At 48.3% G+C, this 20,064-nt stretch overlaps 1 long non-coding RNA gene across 6 annotated transcripts; it reads right to left on the reverse strand.

Annotated features, from left to right (window-relative positions):
* Window positions 1–225: 225 nt before the first annotated feature.
* LOC108351472 (uncharacterized) lies at window positions 226–20,020 on the reverse strand. 6 transcript variants are annotated; one of them, XR_010053739.1, is made up of 4 exons: window positions 18,048–18,402; window positions 4,073–4,275; window positions 2,141–2,564; window positions 226–297 (listed from the first exon to the last, which is right to left on the reverse strand). It is a non-coding gene; the product is annotated as an uncharacterized LOC108351472 (long non-coding RNA). The 6 variants fall into 6 exon arrangements; XR_010053740.1 differs by lacking the exon at window positions 226–297 and having other exon boundaries at window positions 304–2,348; window positions 2,490–2,564; XR_010053738.1 differs by lacking the exon at window positions 226–297 and having other exon boundaries at window positions 304–2,352; window positions 2,490–2,564.
* Between the last annotated feature and the right edge of the window lie 44 nt (window positions 20,021–20,064).

Here is a 20,064-nt window from a genome sequence, read left to right on the forward strand (position 1 = left end):
GGTTTCTTTCTCCATCACAAAGAAAAATGCAAAGGTTACAGCACACAGCTAGTGTACATGTTTCTCACTGCCATCACCATCAGAAACCCAGGTCACTTGCCTTTTTTTTTTTTTTTTTTTTTTTTTTTTTGGTTCTTTTTTTCGGAGCTGGGGACCGAACCCAGGGCCTTGCGCTTCCTAGGCAAGCGCTCTACCACTGAGCCAAATCCCCAGCCCCCGTCACTTGCCTTTCTTAGTCCTTGGCATATCACACTGGGTCCAACATGGCTGCTCAAGTTCCAACGTCACATCCTGCCTCTAGGCACAAACGAAAAAGGAGACTGGACGAAGATGTCCATGGTGCGTGCCTGCCATGGAGATTTCCCTGAAGCTTAGGAGCTGGAAGCTTAAGTAGGGTCATGGCAGAGCATGTCATTAATCCCTGCCCTGGGGAGGCTGAGGCAGGAGGATCTCTGAGTTCTAGACAAACCTGGTCTACATGGTGAGTTCCAGGATAGCTAGAGTTACACAGAAAAACCCTGGAGAGAGGCGGGTAAGGAGGGATAGAAAGGGAGAGGGAAGGAGGAAGAGAGAGGAAGAGAGAGAGAGAGAGAGAGAGAGAGAGAGAGAGAGGAAGAGGAAGAGAGGGAGGGAGAAGGAAAGAGGAAAGGAGGAAGGGAGGGAGGGAAGGAGAGAGAGAGAGAGAGAGAGAGAGAGAGAGAGAGAGAGAGAGAGATATGGTTATACCTAGTTCCAAGGATAGGAAAATGTAACGTTGGTTTTCTTTTTTTTCTTTTTTCTCGGAGCTGGGGATCGAACCCAGGGCCCTGCGCTTGCTAGGCAAGCGCTCTACCACTGAGCTAAATCCCCAACCCCATAACATTGGTTTTCTATGGCTATATGGTTGGGGGGGGGGGTGTTCCCATGATTCCCATCCATTCTCCCACATCCTCGGAGAGTCTTTTGTTTTAGATGGTCATTTCCAGGATGTAACAAATGCAGAAGTGAAGGAGTGCATGGGCAAGAGGAGGCCGCCCTGCTATGAAATAAGCACCTGTCTAACATTAAAATTTTGGGGGACTCTACTTAGGGATCCCTCTTGAAATGCAATCTTCCCTGTGCTGCCCATGAAACACTTTGCAAAGCCCTGTGAGGACCTGGAGCTGACACCTGCTTCAGCCACCGCAGTGAACAGCAGTCCTTCATCCCACCTGGAGGCTCTACTCTATTAGCAGCCATGATACGGGTGGGCTAATTTGTGAGCCTATATGTAGGGTGCAATCTCAGTCCCTTCACTGCGGGTGCCATTCAGCAGAGTCTGACTTTCTGCATGGGGTAGTTGGTAGACTCCTGTTCTAGATCTCTTCCTTGCTACCAAGCTGCCAAGATAGGAGTTCCTGGGTACTTGGACTCTTCCCATTATCAGAGAGAAAACAGCGCATCCAGATCAAACTTCAGTCACTTCCAGTTCTAGCAGGCTTTGAAATGCCTAAATCTGTCATCACGAGCCTGTTCACCTCCTCAACCCTCAGAGTTCCCAGAATCCTATGGTTTTCCCTGTCTATGTCCAGGTTAATGAAGGATACCGAATTCTGCTCTGGTATCTGCACCTGAATTGATCTAGTGCCTTCTCTTGATTCTCTAAGACCAAACTCTGCCTCCTTCTATGCCCTAGATGCCTTTTCCCTCGGTGCCACGGTCCATCCCCACCAGGATCTCAGAAACCACAAGCCTGCAGGCTCTACTTCTCCCTCACTACCCTTTGGCCAGCCCCCTTTAGAAATGAAGGCAGGACCCAGCCACCCCATGGCTCCAGTGCTCATGTCTATGCCTACTCAAGATGTTCTTCTGGTGGTGGAGAAAGACAATGCCATCCATTCCACTTCCCCTCTGGTCTCTTTTCTCCTCAGCCTTCCTACCTCCCCCAATCCATGCTCTAAGCCCTACCCCCTTGCACACCCTGAAGTCTGTCCCCATACCCAGCCCTACTGCTGTGGCCCAGGCCTCACTGCTCTTCATGTGGATTCTTATGAAGAAGCCCAGCTGTCCTCAATCTCCAGCCCAAGCCCCACAGAGCTGCCAAAGGAGCCAATCTGCGAATTACATTGGTCCATGGCCCTCAGTGGCTTCTGGCTGCCACCAACCATTGTCTCTTCCTTACCATGGCACTGAAGACAGAACTACAGCTGTTGTTTCCATGCTCCTCTCAAAGGCCTTTGCACTTTGAACCTGCTGTTGTCTCTGCCAGGAGTATCCTTCTCTCCTGTCTTGCCAACATCCATCCTTCAAGTCCTATCTCTGGCATGACTTCATCGGAGAAGCTGTGTCCATGGTCCCTCATCATCCAAGCAGCAGGCTCGGTCTCTGGGCTGCCTGACACACAAGTGCATATACTGTAGTCCCTGAGTCCTCTCCAATCGGGCCCACCCCAGGAGGCACACACTTAACCATTCTCATTACTCTAGAGCTCCTGGAGAGAGGAGCCTGAATTGTGCATCTCTGCTACTAACCAAATTGTCTCTTGCTCACTTCCGGTTTCAAGATGAACTCACTGGGAAGCTGTGACCACATGGAAAAGGTTCCCCCTGGGGATTTGAAGAGAGAAGATGGAGAGAAGATGGTTCTAGGATCAAGAGAAAAGTGGGGGGAGGTGCTGAGAAAGGGTGAATGGGGGTTCGGGAGAGCAAATGAAGGAGTGCAGGTGAATCAGGTTCCTCACAGATGCAGATCAGCCCGAACAAGATCTCCATTCTCTTTCAGGTCGAGTGTGTATTTGGGGGCGGGGACAGGGAGGCAGGACTCTGTAGGACTTGGGAATCTGGATTTGTACTAGGTGCTCTCAGAGCTAACACCCCTTTATAGCAGCAGTAGGAAATCCTGGACTCAGCATGCTTCCCCGTCCTCCGGACAGGCAACTCAGTCAGTGCCAAGGACTTCTGCTTCCTGCCTCACCCCAGGGACAAGGCCCCCAAAAGGAAAGTAGATTTCACAGCAAAGGCTCATAGCCCTAAAGGAAGTTGGTATCCTTGAATGGATCCTGAAATACACAGACAGGAATGGCTGGGCAAATCTGAAATCCAAATAAAGTCTGCATTTTGGCTAGGAGTGTTGGAGCAACATTGGTTTCTCCATTTTGACAAATAGGCCGTGTCTGGGTGAGATGTTAACTTTGGGGAAGCTGGCTTAAGAGCGTCCATAAAGTCTGTTTGCTACTTTTGCTAAATTTTGTTGACTAAAATGAGAGGTCTGGAGAAAGTTCTGTTGGTAGAGTGTTTGATTCTCAGCACCACTTAAAACCTAGTGTGGTGATGCAGGCTTATAATCCCTGCACAGACTGGAGGTGGAGGTAAAGATTAGAAATTTAAGGTCAGCCAGGCAGTGACGTCCTATTCCTTTAATTCCCAGCCCTTGGAAGGCCAAAGCAGGCCCATCTCTGAGTTCAAGGCCAGCCTGAACTGAGTTCCAAGACTGCCAAGGATACACAGAGAAACCCTGTCTCAAAAAAAACAAAACAAAACAAAAAAAAAAAAAAAAAAACCCCACAGCAAACAAAAGTCAAAAGCAAGAAAATTATGACCTAAGTTTTTTTAAATATATATTAAATATAATATCTATATGCATGCCTGTTTGCCTGCATGTATGTGCATGTACCACACACATGCCTGGTACTGATGGAGACTGGAAGAAGGTGTCAGATCCCAGGGACTGGAGTTACTAATGGTTGTAAATCACCATGTGGGTGCTGAGAACCAAAACCCAGTCCTCTGTAAGAACACCAAGCACTCAATCTCAGAGCCATCTCTCCAGCCCCATGGATGGAATTCTTAGGAATCCGAAGATGATCGCATATTAATTCATCCATTCAACAGCTGTTTATTGAGCCCCTGTTAGGTACCAAGCATTGTTCTTAGAGCCTTGGATACAGCACTGTCCCAGCCAAATCCCTGCATTTCCAGACTTTAGGCTTAACAGGTCTCGACTTTAGTGACTTCTCTAACCCCACTCCACTCCACAGACCCCCTAGCTGGGCTCCTGGAAAGGAAAGTGGGAACAGGAAGGGAGGCAGGAGGCTTGAGGTGGCTCCAGATCTCACACTGATTGCATTTCTGAGTTCCCAGCGTTCTCAGCGTCAGAGAGACTCATTTATGAAAAAAGCCAAGCAACTAGAAACCAAGGTTCTTCCAGATAGGCTGAAGATTCGTGGGCGTGAGGGCGTGCTCAAAGGATGACACCGTTGCCGTCATGTGACTCGATTCAGAACAGAGGACTGGGCTGGCAGCCCCCTTCTGGTGTTGGCTGTCAAAAAGGAGTAGAAAATTGAGGCAAACAAACATTCGGGGCTCACCCAGCACCCCAGCATGGGCGAGCTTCAATTTGACAGTCAATTTATAATAATTCCAAGTTCAAGGTCAGGATCTAACCCAAAGCCACAGGAAAGGGAGGATGCCATAGTCCGTCCCCACCCCCAACCCCACGTCCCTGAAACACACTGAGTCCAGCACACAGGCAGGTTTGGCTCAGAAGGGCTTGGTAGCTGTGGTCTCTTTGGTCTGCACTACCACCTAGGCACCAAAACCCAAAGCAGTATCCTAAGAGGGGCCCCCAGCACAAGGCTTGCAGGGCTTCAGCCTTGGGAGGGAAAGTTGCTCAATCGTGAGGAATGTGATGTTAAAGCTGAAGCCAGAGGATGCATGAAAGATGACAACTGGGCCTCTGAGGGACTGCAGGGGAACCGACTGCAGACCTCAGTTGATGGCAGCTCTTAGATGAGCCCACAGACAGCAGAAGATGTTCGTTCGCACAGCTTGCTGCTGCCACTGAACCAGGACTTGGCTCCTGCCTCAGGCTCAGGGACCCAAGCAGGAACCTCCCACTGAGAACTCAGGCAGCAGATTGCTGTGGCTTCAAACTAACCGTCTATCTCAAGCACGCGGGGTGGTTTTGAACATAGTAGGTGCACAATAAACCGTTTTGAATGATCTAATGGCTCTCCACCTCAGTTTCCTCCTATGTACCGGAAGGGTTTGATCTCCGGGCTCCTAGCAACTCTGAAATTATGGGATGCTGCGATTAAATTCATGTTGTAAGGCTGTGGTTTTGCTTTTAGTTTTTCAGGGACATTTTTAGTGCTACCCTTTATGATGTGCCAGGAGTGAATTTGACACCAGATGGCTTTTTTTTTTTTTTTTTTAATAAGAAAGAAGACAAAGGGAGGGAGAAGAATATTTTCCAACTGGCAATGCTGACAGCATTTTGGAAGAAAATCCAGAGAGGCAAGGAGGAGCTGTTTTAGCTTGGTTCTTCCTTCCTGCACTCTGCTTCCCTAGTTTTCAACAGAAAGAGGGTGAATCGTGCTGGAGCTTTTTATGGATGAGGCCCAGGGAACTTCATCATGCCCAGCCTCGTCCTCTTCAGAGAGATGGCCTCCGAGCTCAGGGTCATGGATTCCGGCTACAGGCAGGATTCTGGCTAACGGTTGATTCTGGTGTTCATTGCAACAACAGGCGCCTGGCACACTCCGGGCTTGATATGTCTGGGAAGCATTCAAGAAAAGAAACAGCCAAAGTGGCAGAAACTCTTCTGGAATTCCTCCCTCTCGCGGTGGGGAGCAGGGGGTTGGTCCTTGCTCAAAATGGCCCCTAGCTCAGTTATTAAAGTGTTGTAGCACAGAAGCAGGAAATTCCTAGAATAAGATCTGGCAGTGTGCATGGTGGGTAGATGGATGGATCCAGAGTCAGCTTGGCCGTATACAGTGTGGATAGACGGAGGATCCAGAGTCAACCTGGCCGTGGATAGATGAAGGATGCAGAATCGGTCTGCTCTGGTTCCACTGACTTTGCTGTGGCTCCACTGGTTATTGGTTGTTCCAGTAGTACAAGAGAGCTCTACCTCCGTGTGCCTGTCCTGCTTAGGGTTTTTATTGCTATGATGAAACAACCATGACCAAAAGCAAGCTGAGAAGGACAGAATCTATTTTGTTCACAATGCCACGTTACTTCATCAGGGCAGGAACCTGGAAACTAGAACCAATGCAGAGGCCATGGCGGGGTGCTGCTAACTGACTTGTTTACAGTTTCAGATGGCTAGTCTGTGACTATCATGGCAGGGAACATAGGGACAGACAGGTAGGGATGGTGCTGGAATGTGCAAGCTAAGAGCTTACACCGTGGCAGCAAGAAGCAGGCGAGAGAACATGAATAGGCCTGGTGTGGGCCTTTGAGATCTGGAAGCCTACCCCTAGTAAAGTAAGCACTGCCCCCCACAAGGCCACACCTCCTAATCCTTCGTAAACATACAGTCCACCAACTGGAAACCAAACATTCAAATATATGAACCTGTGGGATCCGTCCTTCTTCAAACCGCCACAGTCCCTTAGCTGCCTCAACTATAAATTGAAACAATTGAAAATCTCACCTCAGAAAACTGTTGTCTGAATTGAATAGGAAAATACAAGTGTTGGACTCAACACAAAAGTCACAATGTCTTCCTGTTCAGCGACAGGAGCACCTAAAATCTGGACCTTGTGAGGGGAAGACCCTCAAACTGTCTGATTTTGATGAAACCCACTATCACCTTTGAGAAAGAGAGTGTGCCTAGTTGGCCCATCCCTACACATCCCTAGCGGACTGGAAGAAAGATACACAGGGTGAGCAGAAATCACATGATGGACTTCTCTAGTCCACCAAAAGGATCCAGCAGAGGAAAGGAGTTGGAAGGATTGCAGGCAGCTGGCTGGTGGCTGGCTGGCAGGTTGTACCAATGCAGTAGACAGTAGATATCTGTCATAGACAGCATGCAATGACCACCGGCGGTCTACAGCTCAGCACAGGGTTTGCATACCCTCAGACATCAGGAACTGAGGAGGGTCTTGACCTGCTCATTCTTCTGCCTCCACTTCTGAAGTGTTGGGATTATTGGTAGGAACCATCACACATGGGTGACAAATTGTCTTCTGTCCCTGCCATGGGATCTTGACTAGAAAGCTTATTTTTAGTGTGTATGTGTGTGAGCATGTGTGCGAAAGCCTGTGAGTGTGTGAATATGTGTGCGAGAGTTTGGTGTGATGGCGTGTGGAAGTCAGAGGATGACTTCCAGGGGTCAGTCCCCTCTTTTTTCTACCATGTGGGTCTTTTTTTTTTTTTTTTTGAGCTGGGGACCGAACCCAGGGCCTTGCGTTTGCTAGGCAAGCGCTCTACCACTGAGCTAAATCCCCAACCCCTTGGGGGATTGTCTTAAATAAGGCTTTGCTGCTGTGAACAGACACCATGACCATGGCAAGTCTTTAAAAGGACAACATTTAATTGGTGCTGACTTACAGGTTCAGAAGTTCAGTCCATTATCATCAAGGCAGGAACATGGCAGCATCCAGGCAGGCATGGTACAGGAGGAGCTGAGAGTTCTACATCTTCATCTGAAGGCTGCTAGTGGAAGCCAGTCTTCCAGGCAGCTAGGATGAGGGTCTTAAAGCCAATAGTGACACACCTACTCTAACAAGGCCACACCTTCAAATAGTTCCACTCCCAGGGCCAAACATATCCGAACCATCACAGGGATGAAACTCAGGTGGGTCTGGCTTGGCAGAAGTCACCCACTGAGCGGGCTCATCAGCCCTAGAAAGCTTCTCAAAGCAGCTCCTGCCTTTAAGTCACAGTGTCTACATTACACAAATAGCAGGAGAAGCTGGAGAAGAAAACTTTCACAAGTGCTGTGTGGCTAGATGGATGGGAAGGTAGGGCAGGCCGGAGGAAGCTAGTGCTTAGGGCACAGAGACAGATCATCTCCTAACCCCAAGTACCACCTCCCTTCAGCACTCTGGCTGCTCTTCCTCCTCCTCATACTCCATTCAAACTTTTCAGCCCCAAGAAAGTCTGGGCACCTAAGTTCCCAATTGATCTATCACAGAGAGGCAATGCTTAAGGAAGGCCTGGGAGCTAGACTTTCCAGTGCTGTCAGACTTGGCTTGCAGGAGCTTCCACGGCAGACCCCTCCGTATCTTTTCCCCTTCCTGAATGACTACTGGACTCCAACTGCCCTAGGCAGGACCAAGCCAGCTGCTTCCTGAAATGTCTTCTGTAGTCTTTGTGTGGTTCTTTTTGAGCTAGTATTTCCATTTTGGATCTCCTCAGAGGGACTTTCTGACAACCATCTATCAAAATCAAGCATCCAGGACTGGGCATGTGGCTCAGTTGGTAGAATGCTTGCCTCCTATTCGCAAAGTAAAACCGGATGTGGTGGCTTGTGCCTGTAATTCCAACACTCAGGAGGGCAGAGACAGAAAGAGCTAAGGAATCCTCAACTACATAGAATGTTTGAGGCTAGCCTAGGCTACGCAGGACCCTATTTTAAAGCTAGCAAATTAATTATACCATAATATGTGCGAAATTGTATCAGGATGATCATGTGTTCAAGGCCAGCCTGAGCTACATAGTAAGACCCTGTCTGAAATAAAATGGAATAAGAAAGAAGGGGAGAAATGAGAAGGAGAAATAAATAAATAAGCTAACTAGAGGTACCTGCCATTATCTTACCCTGCTTACATCATATTCATGCGCCCACTGCACACAGACTGAGTGCTCCTCATTATTCTGTATCACCGTCCTAACCTATTTTGGGGTGTCTGCATGGCGGTGTTTGCTTACTGAGTGATGCCTCTTTCTCCCTGGGATGGTCCCTTTCTCTCTAGCATTTTTAGACCATTCTTTTCCGGTTGGGGTAAGGCTCAAATGTGTAGACTTCCTGAAGATTTGTTTAAAGAGCATCTGGAGTGTCAGGAAATCCAGCCACATCCAGCATAATCAGGGGACTTCCTGTGTCCCTGTTCCCAGCCAATATTCATACAGGAGATAGGAAGATCTGTCAGAGACATGAAACCAGAGAAAAAGAAGCAGAACCAAAAACTGAAAGCTAGCATCCTGAACCAGATCAGAAGTCCCCAGTACACATACAAGCCAGTGCTCACATTCCACATCTAGGACTCTGGGCAAGTATGTGCGTGTGGGTGTATGTGCACGTATGTGTCTGTATGTGTATGATTGTGTATATGTGTGTTGCATGTGTGCATGTGTATGTGTTACATGTGTGTATGTGTGCCCATGTGTGCATGTGTATGCATGTGTGTTGCATGTGTGTATGTACACATGTGTGTGCATGTGAGCGCATATATGTGTGGATGTGCTCAGGTATTCGTGTGTGTGTATGCGTGTAAGTATGAAAGTATGTATAAGTACATGTGTGTGCATGTGTATGTGTGTGTATATATGTGTGTACATGTGCATGTGTGTGCATGTGAGAGCATATATGTGTGCTTGCCCTCATGTGCTTACATGTGTACATATGTGTAAGTGTGAAAGTATGTATAAGTGTGTGTGTGTGTGTGTGTGTGTATGTACGCTTATGTATGTGTGCTTGTATTTCAGGATGAAACATAGGGCCTTGAACACATTTGGTAGGGGTCTACCACTGATCCCTGAGCACGTAGACAGCTTATAACATGCAAGCAGGGGAGGAAACTAACAGGTCTTCTGAGAAAAGGAACTGAGCCAGAGAACAGTGGCTCCTGAGACTGCTAACCTAACAGGCCTTCCCAGGGACAGTCCCCAGCACTGGGGTGCTGAGCCATGACCCTGCATGTGTAACTTCAGCTTCCACCCAGCTCTTGGTCTCCTCTCAGAGATTAATGGGCAGCTAAAGAAAGTCTTCATGGGATAGAAAACATGAAATCCAAGGAGACAAGGAACTAAAGGAAAAAATGTCATAGCTCGGGTGTGGGGAGGAAGGTGGGGGGGAGAGAGAGAGAGAGAGAGAGAGAGAGAGAGAGAGAGAGAGAGAGCGCATGATTCCAAATAACATGAAACTATTTTTAAATAGGAAGAAAAGGATAGCCAGTGAGTATGAAAGCACTGATTCATATATATATATATATATGATCAATCTGCCTTTGCCAACAGGGATTAAAATTATGTGCCACCTGAGACCCTGTTTTGAAAGACAAAAGAAAAACGAGAGGGCTAATAAGTCAGCTCAGAGGGAAAGTATAAGTACTGCCCAGTAAACACATGAGTAAAATTTGAAAGTATAGGATTGAACAGAGGAAAACAGTAATGGAAGACATTTAAATAAATAACAAGTACATTGTGGAACAGAGGGTCTTTCATGAGGATGGGTCACATGTCACATGGCGGTAGGGACAGGGGGGCTGGCTCATGGAAGACCAAACTGCAGAGGCCAATCCTAGAGTTTCTGTTCAGTAAGTATGGGCTTTGGGCCAGAGTTTTGTTTTAATAAGTTCCATTACAGGAGGACTTTGAGGGGGGGGACAACACATACGAGTAAGTTAGGACAATACGTGTGTGTGTGTGTGTGTGTGTGTGCGTGTGTGTGTGTGTGTGTGTGCGTGCATGCTCGTGCGTGAGAGAGAGAGAGAGAGAGAGAGAGAGAGAGAGAGAGAGAGATAATATTCTCCCTGGTCCTGGGAATATTCTCAGTCACCAGACTTAGCAGTAAATGCCTCTACCCGCTGGGCATCTCAGTGGCCCTAGTTTGTATCTCTAGAGCATTTCCACAGCCTTCTGGATGCCATGAGCCTGAGGACACAGGTAGAGCGTGATTTTAGATGGAAAAGAGCTCCCAAAGTCAAGGCAGTGAATGAAGAAACGGGCTGTGCCAGCCAAGCAGTGTGCACACACCTTTAGTCCCCACACTCAGGAGGCAGAGGCAGGCGGATCTCTGTGTGCTCAAGGGCAGTGTGGCCTACGGATCAAGTTCCAGAACAGCGGGGCTACATACAGAAACCCAGTCTTGAAAAACCAAAATAAATAAATAAAAAATTTAAAAAGGAAAAAATGGACTGTGTTGTTGGCATTTCAATATACTAGATAGAAAAAATTTATTCAGAAGGCAGAGATGAATCTCTGAGTTTTCGGCTAGCCTGGTTTACATAGCAAGTTCTAGGACAGCCAGCGCTACCTAATAAAACCCTGTCTCAAAGGAAAAAAATACCTTAAAAGGGGACTAAAAAGGAGGTGAATCAATTAATTCAATGTCTCAAAAATAAGGAAATAGCAAAAACTTCTCAACTGCTAGAAGCAGAGAAATAAAGGAACAATGTCTTCAAAATTCTGAAGGAAAGTAATTTTCAACTTAAAATTCCTTACCCAGCCAAAACTATCAATCAAGTACAAGAGTGAAAATTTAAATATGCAAAAATAATATTTAAATATTTAAACTGTGCAAAAGTCTTACATTTAAAAAAAAATGTTACCTCTTAGGCAGTCTTTTTCAGGGAGCTATGGGAGGATTTGCTTCATTAAAACAAGAGACTAAAACAAGAAACCAAAGGAAACCCCTAGTCCAGGAAGGAGAGGAACCGTGGACATAGCTGTGTACAGTGGGCATTTGCTAAGTTATTCGTGAGGCCTCTTGTTCCAAGAGAACTCAGAATTGTTTACTCCTGGCAATGAGACATCTACAAAGGCAGTTTGTACCCCGGACCTCCTAAACACATCCAGAAAAAAATTACCAGAATGGAGTATCCCAGGACACATGACTGTGAGGAAAGGAAAAGATGATAAAATTCTGACAGCCTTAGCCATATACAAAACTGTACTGAGGGCATTTTGCAGAGCTATGGAAGGGTGTGGGAAGACAGAGCCAGCAAGTCAAAGAAACAGAGCAAGTACGAAATGAGACATCTGGCTGAAAAAAAAAATTAAAATGAAAGCAGTTGTAATAAGAAGGAGATGTAAACAGAGCAGACAACAAAAAGTCATGTTGGAAAGGGATATAACCAGAGCCCTGGCCTCAGAACCAACAATATTTACAGAGTTCATGATGTCATCGTGATGACGTCATAAAGGGATGGACACAGAGAAAGCAGCGCTAGCAGAAACCCTCTACCAAAACAAGAAGGGAACAAATTATAGAGATGACGCCAAAATGTCAGGAGATAGACTATTCGGAAACAGCTAAGAGATGAGAGAGAGGGTGGTCCCCAGCGACTAGGGAGAAAAGCCAGGGGGATTTCTGATTCTGTCAGAAGCCTTTTGGCACTATTTGATGTTTAAGCTGTGAGCATGTTATTTTGATAAGATAAATATTAATTTTTGTAAGGCGGCTAGAGTGCTGACATCACTCCCTGCCATATGCCTGCAGAACTCCGTGTACTTGGGCTGTCCCCGCTATCCTCCAGGCTGGCCACTGTTCCTCAATTTACCCCTCTGTCTCCAATGCAGTTTCGCCATTTCCTCCTGTTCACCTGCGTCTGAACTTACTCAAGTTCCCATGCCTCGGGGCTTCGAGCTCCAAAGTCTACCTTCCCCCCACTCCACACTCAGTCCAGCTGATGGACTCCGCTTTCTCTTTCATGCCTCAGGCAATATTTCATTCCTCACCTTCGCTTTTTCTCTAATCTCTTCTTAGCGGCCTACACCTGTAGCCCTTATCTCAGCACAGGATTGTAATTGCCCCCAATTTCCATCTGCCATTGATCGCAGAGTGTAAAAGAGGCAAAATCTCTTGGAGGCCTACTGCACCGTGGAGTCCCGGATAGATGCATGTGTCATTTTTACTGATAGACATTTGTGGGACTGGGGATTTAGCTCAGTGGCAAGGCCCTGGGTTTGGTTCGGTTCTCAGCTCCGGAAAACACACACACACACACACACACACACACACACACACACACACACACACACACACACACACACACACTCGAGTGAGTGAATGAATGAATGATTCCCGAATGACTTCCCTCTCACCATGGATATCGAGAGTGCTGGTCTCCGCACAGCGTTCCCCTGTCCACTGGCTTCCTTCCTCTCCAGGAACAATTTACTCCTGAGGCAGTAGGCGGTGTTCAAGTCCCAAGCTAGCCATTCCTGTCTAGCCATCCAACCCTTCCCGGAAGCCAGGGACACTTCCTGTGACCTGGGTCAACTCCAGGGCAGGGTTTTTCTAAGTTTACACTAAATCAAAGTAAGTTGCTTGTTATCTGTCTACCCATTTTGGAAGGAAACCGACCGATCGATCCTCTCAGCTTCCTGGTCCCCTACCCTAAGACAGCTTTCAGAGGCCTCCAACCAGGCTTAACAGGGTTACTGATTTAGACAAGGACAATCTTGGCTTTCGCTAAGTATCTGACTTTAACCAGTCTTCTCACTTCCCTGCGCATTTTGCAGGCCAAGGGCCTAGATTCCAGTCCTTTCAGAAGGCGTGCCCTCCTGACTCCCACCCAACCACGGCTGGGGTACAGAGAGGCTTACAGGTGGTTAGCAAACAACAAATTCGCAGCAGGCTCAAGGAGAGTAAATATGCCCCTGTTGGCCGGCCAGAGGCCAGACCGAAGCTGGCCTTTGGGAGCTCGGGGGAGGAGGGGCCAGAATCTGCAGCACTGTAGGGCGTCAAGGCCGCCTGCTAGGTTAGGGGCTTCCTGCTTTCCCACCCACACTGCACCGCGTGACCTCAAAGAGCCGCCCAGGCTTTGGAATGCAGCGACAGCCAGGGAGCAGCCTGGAGGGAGGGAGAGGTGCGCCTGGTTGGAAGGGAGGGGGTGGGGCACAGAAGGGGCCCCGGCTGTCCTTTCCTTATTCCGCAAGCCAAGAGCAGCTAGGGAGAGGGTTTGGTTTGGTCCAGGGAACCTGTAAACACTGGACTCCAGGAAACTTGATCTGCTCCTGTGGCTTCCTTATTTAGGATCAGGCTAGGTCCCCAATTGCTGGGGCCTAGCTCCAGTGGTCTCCCAGAACCTGGGAGGGGAGGAGCCGCTTTTGCTCCTGGTGGGTGCAGATCAGCGGAGGGGAGTAGGAGTCAGTCCCCCAAATAATCCAGCATTTAGTTCACACTACTCCCTCTGCCCCAATCCGGAACGTAGTGTGTTAGAGCGGCAGGTCTGCCCTGCCCTGGCTTTCCTCAGTGTATGCACCCTATCTGAAAGCTTGGGCAAAGCTGTTAGCTTGAGTGTAGATATGGAAATTCAATGTAGATCTGATTCTGGGGCCTCGGTGGCCCGCAGGGTGTTGGCTTGCTCAGTTATGGGGCTATGGGGTCTTCGTGTCCTGGGTGTGAATGCAGCTGCCCTGATTCAGGGCTCAAAGCAGGGAAGCCAGTCTGAGAGGATGAGTAGAAAACAAGAAAGTCACAGGATGGTCACAGGCTGCTGTGGGCCATCACCTAAGTCACACTGGTACCTGGGAGGATTTGAGGAGGAGTAGCCCCCTGAACCTTAATCTAAGGTGAGGCGGTACCACAAAGACAGGGACATCCAGGCAGACAGAAAGGTCCCTGGGTTCTTCCTTACAGCCGCAAAGTGCAGGGAATGGAGGTGGGGAGTGGGGTGAAGCCAGATGTGGGGACCTTGGGTACTCAGTCAAGACCTTGAGCTTCCTCTTGGAAGCTGTGGGCGAGCTGCTGCATCCTTCCACATAGACAGCAGACAGCGTCAGATTTGCATGTAGGAGCAGGATGAGGCACTTGCTGCCAGCCTGGTGACAGAACAGCCCTGTGACTGGAGAGGAAAGGGAGGAGCCACTAGTGTATAGCCACTCGCTATAGGTGGTGTGGATGGACTCGGGGAGGTGGTGACTTCAGGTCTCTGGGGTGAGGGGCCTGGACTGAGGAGTGATTTTACTAGTGGTGATTCAGACTCCATACTTCACCTGTTTTCTTACTGAATCTTTACAACCAGCCACGAAGGAGGCTGTTATATTTACCGGAATATACGTCCACAGACAAGTGAGCGGTGGGGCTGGGTGACGGCCCCCATCACCTTGCAGAATTCATCCATCTGAAGGTCTGGGCAGGTTCCCAGTCAGCACCAAAAAGAAGCTATGCTCCCTACACCAGCTCCTTCCTCCTCCCTCATCCCCAGTGTCTGGTGCTCCCAACCTCTCTCCCTGTCACTGGTCTCCCTCCTTCTATCGTACTTCCGCACAAGCGCACAAGCCTCGTGACAGGACACAGGGCTGTGCAGCCCTGGTGCTGAGAGCTCACCAATGGTACAAAACAGAATGGGGACTTGGGAACAACGAGACGACAACAAAAAGTACAAGGCTGTGGACTGTTTCTATTGTTAAAATAATAAAGGCCAGTCCTGGTGACACAGCTTTAACCCCAGAACTAGGAGGCAGAGGCAGGAGGATCTCTGTAGCTGAACCAATTCAAACGTATCCATGACTAGCTTACAAATGAACGAGAGATTCAGACTATGGTTATTTTATTTGGCTTTGACAATTACTGGGGGTCACCCCTAATTTACTTTTCTAACTGCTGGCCTGGCTACCTGGTAAGCAGTGTACCCCAAATACTTGCTGTTTCTCCTGGCCATCTCCCTTCATGTTGGCCCCCTCCTCTCTCCCACTCCTGCTCCTTCTCCTCTTCCTCTCCCCCAGCCCCGCCCCCCGCCACATCTCTGCTTCCCCCCAACCAGGGAACTCAAAATCTGTCTACCTCTAATCCCTCCAAGTCATTACCATTTTTATCCAACCAATAGCTTTAAAGAACACGGTTTGCACAAGCTGGTAAACGTGAGAATTTATTGGTAGGCAACCAGAGGCCTTCGGGTACAGAATTCAGCATTACAACACACAGCAACAGGCTAAACCTCAACAGATCTCTGTGAGGTTGAGGTCAGCCAGGACTACTTAGTAAGACTGTCTCAAAAATCAAACAAAAACATAAAGTAATAACAAAGATGGGATTAGGAGACAGGCCGGTAGGTAGAGTGTTTCCCTAGCATGTACAAAGCCCTGGTTTTCATAATTCCCAGTCCCACATAAACTGTGTGTGTTGGTACTACATCTAGAATCCCAAAATTAGGGGGATGGAAATAGAAGATTCAGGGTCTTCCATGGCTGGGGAGATGGCTCAGCAGCTAAGTATGAGGAACTGAGTTCCCACCTCAGAGTTCATGTAAAAGTTAGATTTAGCTCAGTGGTAGAGCGCTTGCCTAGCGCGCGCGCGCACACACACACACACACACACACACAGACAGACAGTCAGACAGACAGACAGACAGACAGACACTGGAATGCCAGGCATTCAAGAACATCTTGGGCAAGGCCCTGGGTTCAGTCCCCAGCTCCGAGAAAAAAAAAAAAGAAAGAAAGAAAAGTTAGATGTGTTGGAAGGAGAAGGGACGAGAAGGGGAGCAGAGACAGGCTGATCCCTGGAGCAACTAGACAGCCTAGCCAAACTGTTTTGCTCCAGGTCCAATACAAGACCCTGTCTCAAATAATAAAATAATAAGGTGGTTAGGTGGTTGAGAAAGACACCTGATATTGACCTTCTGGCTTCCACAAGCACACATACAAGTGCACACACTCAAAGGAATACATACATAACACACACACACACACAGAGAGAGAGAGAGAGAGAGAGAGAGACAGACAGACAGACAGACAGACAGACAGACAGACAGACACTGGAATGCCAGGCATTCAAGAACATCTTGGGCTACCCTTTTGAGTTGGAGGACAATCTAGAATACAAGAGATCCTGTCTAAAATATTTTTTTTCTGTTTTTAAATATAACATTTCCGGGCTGGAAAGATAGGTCAGTGGTTAAGAACACTTGACTGTTCTTCCAGAGGTTGTGAGTTCAATTCCCAGCAACTACATAGCAGCTCATGATCCGGTGCTCTCTTACGGTGTTTATGCACACAGGCAGACAAAAAGCACCTGCATAAATAAACAAACTAACTAACTAACAAATACAACATTTCCGTGACTTCAGAGAGGACCGTGAAAGGTCTCTGTTGGCCTGCCCTGTGCACGTTCTTTACAGGACGTGGTAAGCATGCAGGTCAAGAGGAAGCTCCTCTAGTCCTGTTCAGTTCTGTTTCCCTCTGCCCAGTCTTGGCCCAGGGACACCCGTATGACCTCAATCTCCACAGAAGACAAGGCAGTCACTCTGTGAGTTTTCCCATCCCCATTCCAGTGTTGGGGGGAAGTTGCTGTTTCCAATCTGCTTCTCAACATGCCAGTCACACAATCAGGGATGGTGAATGGAGCAGTAATCTGAGGAGAGTCAACAGGCTAAAGGGTTGGGCTCCACTTATCACTCAAAATAATTGTGTGTGTGGGGGGGGGGGTTGGCCTGCATGCCTGCTTGTGCATCACATGCATGCAGTGGCCTGAAGACCAGAAAAGGCCACTGGACCCCTGGAACTGGAGTTAGGGATGGTTATGATCCATCCATACATGTATGCTGGGAATCAAACCCTGGTCCTCTGCAAGAACAAGGGCTCTTAGCTGCTGAGCCATCTCTCCAGCCCCAACTTGTCACTCTTGAGCTAAGTTAAAGCTACATCTGGGGGTTGGGGATTTAGCTCAGTGGTAGAGCGCTTACCTAGCAAGCGCAAGGCCCTGGGTTCGGTCCCCAGCTCTGAAAAAAAAAAAAAAAAAAGCTACATCTGGGTATCTGGCCCAGAGTTTTCAGGCAGGAGATCATTTATAAGTCTGTTAGACAAAAGTCAGAATGGCCTTGCCTCCCTCCTCCCTTACCATCCTACCTTATAAAAGAGCGCCATCACTGAAACCTTAGAGGGCTTTCCTAGTAGAGATGAACAGAAGGGTGCCCAAACTGTCTTTGTCTGGGCTTGGGAGATCCAGTGGGGCTACCTACCCATGGGCAGAAGAGTCCTGATTGGCCTCTCAGAGGCCTTCCCTCTTGCCCTTCTTACTCCTCCTTTTCTTTCTCCTCCTCTCTTCCCATCCCTGCTTGTTCCTATTTGTTCACACTCTGTCTTTTTTCCCCCTTGGGTTCCTCTGAGTGTGTGCACACAAACTTCCCTTGGCTTCAAGCAAGCAGTGTCCAAGGGTCCCCCCGCTCTGCATCCTTCAGAGATGCCCGGAGCTCTCTGCACATAGGAGAGGTGGGTGATGACATCATTTAGAGAGCATCTTGTAAAAAGAAATAGAAGCCATGGATAAAACGTACCTGTAATTCCAGGACTCGGGGGAGCTGAGGCAGGAGGATCAAAGTAGGCTCAGGGTACCATGGGCTGTGTGGCAATGCCTGACTTTAAAACACAAAAGCCAGAAGAGCAGAAGAGAACACAAGCAGTGGAACATACCCAACCGTGTGTACACCCAAGGATGAGTGCAAGCCTCGTTCAACACTGTTGTCTCACGGCACACAGTTCATCTCTGGCTATGAGCCACTGCACCCTGCACGGAAGAACACCGAGACACAGTCACTACGTGTTGGGCAAATATACAAAGACCTCTCGTTCTGTCTGGTTATACACAAGACACAAGAGATCCAATAATGGACTGGACAGTGCCCAGTCTCCAGGGGCCTTCTAAATTGGCAGGCAGTTCCTAGATAAGCATGTAGAAGGACTGGAGCTCATGCCGGGCCTGCCTCAGTTTCCCCACTGCTGCTGCAGCTTCATGAGCTGAGACCTCAGATGAATCAACCCTTTCCAGACCATCCTCTCGAAGATGAACATATCTATTCTGTCAACCAATGAAACGAAAAATCAAACGAATCAGGTTGTGTGTGTGTGTGTGTGTGTGTGTGTGTGTGTGTGTGTGTAAGTACTCTGTAAATATTAGAGGGGAGAAAGTATCTGTGGAGGAGGAAATGAGCAGGAGAGCAGTGTCATCCAACAGACAGGAGAGCAGGCCTCAGCGTAGAACCGCCTAGCAGGAGCGCAGGGTCAAAGTCCAACAAGGTCCCTTAGCAACCAGCTGAGACTCTCCTTACCGATCAAATCCCATTGTTTCAACGGTGGGAGGCAAATATGTCAGAACTCCCCCAGCTTCCTTTCTGTTAATGAATTAGAATCTACCCAGACTCAGGGTTTGAGGTTATATAAGCATCATTCAGATCCTCTGTAACAGTCACATTCATTTTGGAAAAACAGGGTTTTCATTAAAATGGTGTTATGTAAAGAAGTATTTTTTGTGTGTGTAGGAATGGGCAAGCATGCGCACTTGTAGGGAACACAGGATATATACATATCATGATAGTACCTTGTAGGTTCTGACCTGCTTGGACAAGATGAAAAGAGAAATGTCCAGTGATGAGAATGAGAACCAGAGTAAGAAGGCCACCACCGGCTGCCCCCATTCCCCAGGAACTAAGGTCTCCTCCTTCTTTTTTTTTTTTTTTTTTTTTTTGGTTCTTTTTTTTTTCGGAGCTGGGGACCGAACCCAGGGCCTTGCGCTTCCTAGGTAAGCGCTCTACCACTGAGCTAAATCCCCAGCCCCAGGTCTCCTCCTTCTTAACTAGGGAAGCTCCCTTGAATCATAGTAACTCATGATAGCAATCTGAATGACCTGGGCAGATCCCTTTCTCCCAAGGCACTTCACCAGAGGACAGATCACCAAAAAGCATTTGAAAGGAGGAATGGAATAGCTCAGCCAGTAAGAGAACTTCCCACCAAAGTTTGATTCCCAAAGCCCACTGTGGATGGATAGAAGAGACCTCCTCTAGTGGCTGCAGCAAATACACAACATACCATTAAAAAAACCAAACCAAAACAAAACAAAAAACCGATAGAGTTGAAAACGCTCCTTTGGAGCTGCTACTCCTAGCAGACAAGTGGAGAAACCCTGAGCAGTTTGGGAGTTCAAACCTGGGCCTGGGCCTGGGCCTGAAGAATGAGGGAGGGCTCTCTGGGTCCATTAGGCACCTCTATCCTCCTCAAACTGAGGATGGAACTGTGAGTATGGTGGTGGGGAGCTGGGCTAGGAGGATGGATGGATGTCTGAGTGGGAGCGGCTGGCACCTAAGGTGGCCTTACAAGTAAAATGTCATTTTAGTGTGGTCACCCGGTCCCGAGGTCAGTTCCCTTCCTTACACTCTGGAGTCTCGGCTCCGCCCCTACACACTCCTTTCCAGGTATATATTAGCGGTATTCTTATATAAGGCACTGGGCTCTAAGCAGAAAATACCGTAACTGCCTCGAACCCAATTTGGCTTCTCCATCTTCGCAGGTTTCATAGGGCGGAACCATTGAGCCTTCTCCGAGTAAAGCATCGGAAACACAAACACCCCAGCACCCAGCACGGAAACCGGAGCTTTGGAGTGGCTTTTAAGTAGTTGGGAAGGGGGTGTGGCCGAGAGGACCAAGAGGCCGCAGC

Source organism: Rattus norvegicus, chromosome 7, assembly GCF_036323735.1.
Source record: "Rattus norvegicus strain BN/NHsdMcwi chromosome 7, GRCr8, whole genome shotgun sequence".
Lineage (NCBI taxonomy): Eukaryota > Metazoa > Chordata > Mammalia > Rodentia > Muridae > Rattus > Rattus norvegicus.